Source organism: Haliotis rufescens, unplaced genomic scaffold, assembly GCF_023055435.1.
Source record: "Haliotis rufescens isolate VD_foot unplaced genomic scaffold, xgHalRufe1.0.p SCAF_9, whole genome shotgun sequence".
Classification (NCBI taxonomy): Eukaryota; Metazoa; Mollusca; class Gastropoda; order Lepetellida; family Haliotidae; genus Haliotis; species Haliotis rufescens.
This window is the reverse complement of record NW_025964383.1, coordinates 27575066-27584470: the sequence shown is the minus strand read 5'-3', so window position 1 is coordinate 27584470 and position 9405 is coordinate 27575066. Positions and strand designations below refer to the sequence as shown.

General features: G+C 40.3%; 1 long non-coding RNA gene across 1 annotated transcript; it reads left to right on the top strand.

Moving 5' to 3' along the window:
- Positions 1-3547: 3547 nt before the first annotated feature.
- LOC124130172 lies at positions 3548-9183 on the top strand. The gene is made up of 4 exons (XR_006860514.2): positions 3548-3680; positions 6105-6265; positions 7956-8068; positions 8854-9183. It is a non-coding gene; the product is annotated as an uncharacterized LOC124130172 (long non-coding RNA).
- The last annotated feature ends 222 nt before the right edge of the window (positions 9184-9405 follow it).

The window sequence follows — 9405 nt, the reverse complement described above, 5'->3', positions numbered from 1 at the left end:
CACTCGTATGAGCTGGGAATACACCATAAGTGGAAACCTTTATTCCAAATATGAAATAAGAATGGCAATGTTCAAAAGAGTTTTTATTGTTAAATGTATTGTTCTCAAATACAATGACAGCGAAGGTAGCTACCCTTGACAATATAACCATCATAAGTCGCACATAAGCATTGTGTACACTGACTTAAAAGTACATTGCATTGACTGACAAGTCCTGCCAGCTTTTCCAACCCAGCAATATTTACTCAATCACACTGCCCAACACTGCTGATTCAAACAGACCTCTGTCCCTTACAATAGGCTTGTGATAGAATGTGGCAAATGTTCTCTCTGATGACCAATCAGCCTTTTCCAAAATGTTTGAAATGGGTACAGATGCACACCTCGCTGCAGAGGTGGAGGCAGCACGAACACTATGGGCTTTAAATACCTGAATGTCCACACCAGACTTATGAAGTCCGAGTTTTGTCCATCTCGACAGTGTGTCTCTTGACACTGCATTGTGAGGCCTAATGTAAGTTATAAATAGTTGTGTAACCGATCCTCTGATGCTCTCGGTTCTGCTGAGGTAACACTTCAAAGTGTTCAGTGGGCAAAGTGACTCATCATGAGAATAGGCCCTGACTTCAACTGGTTTAGGTAATCTACCTGGTCTAGACTGCTTGACTAATTTGTCAATATGAAATGTAAACAAAGTATCATCCTGACTCCTTGTCATAAGGTCTATATCTAACAAGTGTAAGGTCTGACCTCTCTGGGCAGACACTAATGAAAGCAACAATACTAACTTGATAGTCAAATCCTTTAAAGATAAATCTTTCAGCTGGTGTAAGCTTCTGTACAAAACGCAAAACATCTGTCACACTTCACATCTCTGTATAACGTGGTTTTGGTGGCAACATCTCGAAAACACCCTTCAGAAACCGACACACTACAGAGTGTGATCCACAAGGTCTATCGTCCAAATCAATAAATGTTGATAACGCACATCGTGCTGTGTGTGTAGAACTGTAACCAAGTTTGTGGTTCAATAAACACATAAAAAAGTCCAACACCTGTCCTAGATGTGGTCTAGTAAAATCAATTTCCCTTTCACAACAAAACAGTCTCCATTTCCGGATATATGTAGCGTACTGCTTCCTGGTGCCAGAACGCCACGAACTGATGATAACACTGGTTGCATCCGAAGAAATGCCTCTGTCTGCGCATATTTGCCGGAGAGTAGGAAAGCTGTCAGATTCAGTCTCTTTCCTAGCGGGTGAACCTTCCCGTCCAGTGACGTCACCACAGTCTTCCCTTTGGGCAACTTGACAGGCCTACAACAGATCATTTTGATTAATTGCGAAAACCATGACTGGGTTGACCATAGTGGAGCAATAACAAGAGCATCTGCTTTATCTGACTGTATTTTCTGCAAGCACTTAGACAAGAGACAAAAAGGTGGGAAGCAATAAATTAGCTCTTTTGACCAGGACAAACTGAAAGCATCTACAGCTTCGGCTTCAGGCTCTGGCCGCCGACTGACAAAACGTGGAAGCTTCGTGTTTAAACGTGAAGCAAACATATCTATGGCTGGATTCACACCAAAGTGTTCAAGGATTTTCTGAAACACAGTTTTGTCCAAAGACCACTCAGTTCGCTCAGAAAAAATTCTTGACGCTCTGTCAGCTTCAACATTTGTCAGTCCCGGCACATTTTCTAGTTTCGGTTTCTGACACGATATGGGGACATATCACTTTTTGATTGCATGTGCAAAAAGAACAGAAGACCAACATATAACTAAAACGGAGTTTTCCAAAACAACTAAGCACGAAACAAATAAAAAAACAGATTACACAGGGAATATTGGATCTCAGTGGATCATGTCAAGGGATAAAACTCAGCACAGCGAACTGCCGTCCCTGACACCACTGGGTCCCCCATGTCTCCACAATATGGGGACAAGACAGGGAACCTGTGTTTGTGAATGTTGTGTGAATATTAGTGCTGAGCCAAGTATTGTTGCCCTATGGTGTTTTCATGCGATCCTTCGATCTTTAACGATCAATATGAATTATTTACGAGATGACCATTTACCAAGTAATATTTTTACTAAACACAGTTATAATTCCGTAGATCCGAAACGTAAGGTATTACTACTGTAATTGTACGTCCATAAAGTTCCACACAAAAGAACATGGAACATTACCACTCTGATCTGCGGGACATTTAAATTGCTTTCTCAACAAACCGTTATCTATACAATCAAAATGCAGTGTTACGTGTATTATTTTATGCACACTATAACTGCTGAGTGAACGAGGGTATAATCAACTGTTTTTTTGTTTGTTGTTTAACGCCGCACTCAGCAATATTCCACCTATATGACGGCGGTCTGCAAAAAATCGAGTCTGAACCAGACAATCCAGTGAGTGATATGAGCATCGATCCACGCTATTGGGATCGATGATATGCATCAACCAAGTCAGCGAGCCTGACCACCCGATCCCGTTAGTCGCTTCTTACGACAAGCATAGTCACCTTTTACGGCAAGCATAGGTTGCTGAAGACCTATTCTACCCCGGATCTTCACGGGTCGTCATCAACTGATCGAACAATCAATGCATCAACGTAATCACTAATAATAATTACCTTGTCCTCATAGCGAGGTGACTGCAATATTGCCAAAGCAACAATTTACTCACTCACCCAATGGTTCGATGGCACTAAATCGATGACTCTGTGATATATGTTAAAAAATGCCTTGAAAACAAGATGGATGTTTCGATGCAACATGCGGCCTGCTTGACAGTACACGCTACTCTTTAAGTTACCAGCGACCACCTTGCAATCAATCAATAAGCCAATCAGTGTAATTGATCAAAACGATTGTCTGAATATATCTGAAAATGGTACATGTTAAAGGAACCTCTGCCCCTTCATACATTCAATAAAGGATTGTCGAAGCAGCGTATGATCCCCACTACAAGCCTATGAGTTTACTTAAGAGTCAACAGGTGTTATTTGGTGGATTGTGCGTCATCGTTGTAGTAGTGATCGTTGCTCATGTTGTTAACCACTCGTAGGTTTCACATATTTAAAGGCTGTGATAATGTTGAAGTTGTTAGAAAACGTGTATGAGATTGTTGTTACTTTATTTCTATCATATTTCACTGTAACCTTAGATCCCCATATGAATTTGCACAATTCTCCTGTCATCTTGACAATGATATTTTTATTATATTATTATTTTACATTATAATGTTTCTCGTGTACCATCATTGGTGTTTTTTTCTGAGAAATAAACTGAACTGATAATAAAGCTGGAATAATGTCATCGCATAACACAATATTCACTCACTTCTCAATATACAGTTACATGTTTTGTCATTGAGTGTGATATATTTATGTAATATGAAGAATGTCACTCACAAACAAAGACATTTTTCAAAACACAGGTGGTCATTCAGCCTACAAAGACATTTATTGCAAACACTCCTGACGTACCTGTTTTGCGGTGTTGCATGACAACCAGTGTACCGAATGAATAAGATCTTTGTAAGTGATAGAGAAACATCAGTGCGCACAGACAGATGCCGAGAGGGCGGATGTAGGCAACGTGAGGAGCATAAGCATGTATAGATTCAAGTATACGCACGGTATATTCAGCGTTGTGATTGTATTTTTCCAAATCTCTCAAGGTGAGATCGTGTTTACTGTGTCCATCAGCTGAATAAATCGTATCTCACGAATAGACCATTGTTTCAGGTTGAAATTGTTGGTCTGTTTCAGCAATACGTTTGTTAATAATCACTTTAGGGACAGAACAAAATAGGTTTTTGTCATGACCAGCGAATACGTTAGCACCACTTGGCTACCCGTCGGAATATATCTTAAAGTGCATGCGAATCATTCTATGTGGAATATCAAAAGGAAAACAATACCACAAATGTTTGAAACTCATTACAAATGCCACTTTCAGCTGTGAGTGAGTGAGTGAGTGAGTTTGGTTTTACGCCGCTTTTAGCAATATTCCAGCAATATCACGGCTGGGGACACCAGAAATGGGCTAAGAGATGGGTAAGTTTAAGCTTATTTCTGGGATTTTGAGGGATAGTTTAGCTGCTTTATCGGCGTTTCATTACCGTATATTCCTACGTGGGCGGGTATCCACAAGAAGGTTATTTGTTTGCCTGCCTTAGTTAGGTCGTTGGAGCTTTTAAGTATTTGATTTATTAATTTAGGTCGGTTTTTTGGTATTTTTGTTTTTGAGGGCTTGTAGTCCACTTAGGGAGTCGGTAAGTATTAGGATTTTTTTGTGGTTTTTGATTCTTGATTATGGAGGGGAGAGGCCATGCCCATTAGTTCTGTCGTGAATATTGATTGGTTGTTTGGGAGTCGGAAGGATTGTGTGGTTTAGTTGGTTGTGTGGTATGGACTCCGAAACCTGTGTGTTTGGAGGTCGGATCTGAGGATCCGTCCGTGTAAATGTGACACCAATTTGGCCAATTTTCGTGTATGTATGCTAGTGTGGTAGTTTTAGCTATGTTTGGGTCGGTTTGTTTATTTATTTGGCTAGCTAGTGTTGTGTCTATTTTGGGTATTTTAAGTTTAGGGGTGAAGATATTTGATTGTTTGCAGTTTTGTTTAAGATTTTTAATTTGGTGTTCATTTAGGTATTTTGTTATTCTTTGGGATAGTGGGGTAAGTAAGGGGTGTTTACGAGCTAGAGCTTGGTTTTTGGGGCTGATGTTTTGGTTTATTAAGTTTTGGATGAGAGCGTTTGATTGGGACGCGGCCCAGAAATTTAAGCTTAGCTGTTCCCTGCGTAGACTTAGTGGCATTTCTCCTGTTAAGGCCTGAAGTGAGGTGTAGGAGGTGCCATGTTGGGTGCGTGTAATTAGTTTGAGAGCCTGATATTGTATTGAGTCAAGTTTTTTAGATAGAGAGTTGTTTAGGGTGTTGTATATGGCGCAGCCGTAGTCTAGTTTTGATCTAATTAGTGATATGTAGAGAGAGAGGAGGGTATCTTTGGAGGCTCCCCAGTTAGAGCCAGTAAGGCATCTTAGGGTGTTTAGGTCTTTACTGCATTTAGTTGTTAGGTTTTGGATGTGAGCATCCCAGGTGAGATGTTCATCGAAAATAAGTCCTAAGAATTTGGTTTGTTTTTGAAATTTGATTGTTTGATTGTTTGGCTGGAGGATTGGGGAGGCGGGTTTCATGTTTTTATGTGTGAATACTATTCCTGTTGTTTTTTCTGAGTTAAGGGAGAAGCGCCATTTGTCAGCCCATTGTTGTATTTCATTAAGAGACTTTTTGAGTAAATTTTGGACCATTTTCACGCTTTTAGTGCGGATCCAGATGGCTCCATCATCCGCGAATTTTGATGTGTTTACTTTAGGGGATAGGCCCTCGAATAGATCGTTTATCATTATATTGAAGAGGGTGGGGCTGAGGATACTGCCCTGTGGAGTACCATTTTCTAGGGGACATTGGTCCGATAGAGTTTGGTCTATACCCACGGTTATTTTACGATTGTTTAGGAAGTCCTGGATGTAGTTTATTATCTGACCTTTGAGTCATATTTTTTTAAGTTTTTGTATTAGCCCATCGTGCCATACCATGTCGAAAGCTTTAGAGAAGTCTAAGAAGATGCCTGTGGTATATTGTTTATTTAGCTGTCCTGTCTTAATATCTTGTTCTAGTCGGGCGAGGAAATGAATGCCACGAAGCAGAGGGCATATATATGTACATGTATGGACAACAAATTAATAAGTTAACAAAAGGTGGAAACTAGCAAGGGAAGCCAACAAATGATTGGCACTGATAGGTGATTAGCAATAGACAATGGAAGCCAACACTTTACAGTAATTAGCGCTAATAGTATGGGAACCAGCACTTAAATTATCATTGACAGGTAATAGGCAATGGGCAAACGGGAGGCCGGGGGTAATTAGCACTGATAGATGAAAGGATGGAAATAGCAACGGGCATATGGATGCGAGCTAGGTAATTAGCACCGACAAAGATCAAAGCCACAAGTCCCAAGCACAAGGCAGTAACGGTGGTGTTACTTTTATAGCTCTACCTGTCACGATTATTGATTTGAATTTTTTCTTTTCCAGTCAGTTCTAATTCAGCGAATTGGGCGAGTTTCGACGTCAGAGGAGGCTGGTATTTGTACAATGATTCCATGCTGTTTTTGGATGATGCCAGAGCAAGTTGTCTGTCGATTGGAGCCGATCTCATCAGTATCCACTCCCAGGCTGAAAATGACTTATTTACGGTAAATGTGAAAACTATCTTTTTATGTGTTTCTGTGAGAAATAATGAAAGACATGTGGCATTACTCGAGATACAAAGTTTCAGATATATTGAATGGTTTCATAGGCATTACTTAGAAGTTGACGGATGACAATGTAGACACAGTTTATGGATAAGAACTTCTTTAATACTGTTAAAAGCGACGTTTCGGTATAGATCCTTATACCCTTCTCAAGCAGGAGTGAATGAGGGACATAGTACAAAATATTCATAGAAGGTGGAGGATTAAGAGAGAGTTTTATCAGTAACAACAATTGCATACATGAGTGGGATAACATGAGTAAGTCATGACAACAGAGGGATAATTCAGATATATCACTCCGTTTTAGACAGGAATATTTTCTATCTTTCCATGATACACAAAAATGATTCTCATTATACTCTTCATAGTATGAATAGAATGACATGGCTGATTCTCCCTTTCAAAAAAAGTTGAGCAGCATAATTAAGTATCCAATACCTGACATTAATGTTGAAGGAGGGTATTTACGTATCCGTGTCACTATTTACGTTATGAAATTTATTTAAAACAGGGCGATTATGCAGAGATTCTTCTGTTGGATTATTCATATAAATCCGTTTGATTCCGACAGATATGCGCGTAAAAGCAAACTTAAGGTATAATCCCGTGAAACTGTCATTTTCCTCCAGATAGGCACCTTGATAGGGATTTAGGATATAAATAGGCCACTAGCTCTCAACTGCTTGGATTTGGTAGTCAGGGGCCCGTGTCACAAAACGATGGTAGCGCTACGACTATTATAAGTCTATGTTAAAGGATAGGAGTTATGACTGTCCTAGCGCTACGAGTCCTTTGTGAAACGTGTCACAGGCCCTGTGAGTTGCTTGATCGTGAGTTGAAGGACGTGTGCCACCGCAAAGGACGTGTGTGATACAGGACTGTGCCACAAATGTGGTCTTGTGTACCGTGATCCAGTGACACATGCAGTTGTTGAGTGTGAATGTACGTGAGACATTCGGGATCAGCTCTGGATGTTTATCAATATTGATGATGTTGACTTTAGCTGCTACCTGCATGGTATGGACTCAGCAAAGCTCACCGAATGCCTGTTGTCTTGCAGAACAGATTACAGACTATGTGACAAAGATGCTGATGACTTTGCAAGAGTGTGTGTTAAATATGTCAAGCCAATGTTTAAAATGGTGTTCAACCAACTCTCAATATATCAGCATTACCATTCTGCACATTTAATGCCAAATAATATGTTGTTCTGATAAATGTTCATCTATTATTTTCTGCCTTTTTTTCCTCTTCTTTATGAAGGAAAAAAAAAGTTATATGAGGTTATATATATACTTCCAACCAATGTAGCCTTTATTATTTACAGGCCGCCGAGATATTACTGAAGGTAGCGTTAGACCAGGACATGTCGCGACAGACAAGTAAATGTGTATGTGTGATACAAGGGTGGTTGACAAAAAGCAGTACGTGTGTGTGGCCATGGAAGATGGCCAACTTAGAGAACTCTCGAAATCTATCCACATCCTGCAGCAAATGTGTTAGTTTCAGCAAATATTTCCAAAAATTGTAATATTGAATGCTATGAATGTACACTTTTAGGATCATATTGAACATGTTATGTATAAATTGTTCAATGCATTAGTTATATATGGCATATATGTGTTTTCAGATAATGTTATAAATACGAGAGAGAGGGTTGCAATAGGGGCAACTGACGCTGCAGAAGAGGGTACGTTTCTCTGGACTGACGGGCTCCGATGGATTATACAAATTGGTTTCGTGGTATGTTGACATGTTTGTAGTTGCTGTTATTATGCTCGAGCTGCCACTTCGTAATTGAGATGAAATAATGTTTCAATCAGTGTTAATTCCAACTCACTCACACTCAACCTTATGAAAGATAGAGTGGGCTTACATGGCGGTAGAAGCGCATTAGGACAGTTGCAACCCGTATAATAGTACAATACTAGCTTCTGACTGGTTACGGTGTGTGCAATTATTTATTCGTTGTCAACCGATCCCTTGTGGTATGCGTTGTGATGTACCCTGTGTGTGAGCTTATGATTTTCTTTATTTGGTTTGTTGTTTAACGCCGCACTCAGTAATATTCCAGCTTTATGACGGCGGTCTGTAAATAATCGAGTCTGGACCAGACAGTCCAGTGTGTGACAACATGAGCATCGATCCACGCAATTGGGACCGATGACATGCATCAACCAAGTCACCGAGCCTGACCACCCGATCCCGTTAGTCGCCTTTTACGGCAAGCATGGGCTGCTGAATCCCGCGCCTGACAGGGGTCACACACAGGGTAATCACACCATATACCACTCGCGATCGGTTGACTTATAATATTCCAATATATATATATACTATACAAACAAATTAGGGATCATGAATAGTTTGGCGATTTGTTTGTAGTGAAGACTAAGACTATTCCCAAAATATTCATGGTCCCTAACGTACGTTGCTCTGTATATAATAGGTTATGGTGACTCTAGTGTTCACAAACATATATGCTCCTGAATACCCACAATACTACCAGATGAATTCGTTCATTTAAACAGGAGAACCCAACAATGCCTACGGTAGGGAAGATTGTGTTTTCATGGACCCTTACAAGGCTGAAAAAAAACGGCATGGAATGACCTTCCTTGTAACTCCGTCTTCACTGGTGCCTTCATATGCTACCAAGAAGGTAAAACTCTCATTATCTGTCAATAGATGAATATGTCAGCGATATAGGTCTTACACGCAGATCTGGTCATATGTTCATAAGACCCGTGAAGATCCGGGGTAGAATAGGTCTTCAGCAACCCATGCTTGCCGTAAAAGGCGACTATGCTTGTCGTAAGAGGCGACTAACGGGATCGGGTGGTTAGGCTCGCTGACTTGGTTGATGCATGTCATCGATCCCAGTTGCGTGGATCGATGCTCATGATATCAATCACTGGATTGTCTGGTCCAGACTCGAAGAAAAAAGCTGGAATATTGCTGAGTTCGGCGTAAAACAACAAACCAACCAACCACTCACATGCTTATAAAGTTTATATCTAGAACATTAACATTGTTTTGGCATTGTTTACCGGACCTCATTTTCTTAAAGTGATAAATTAGTC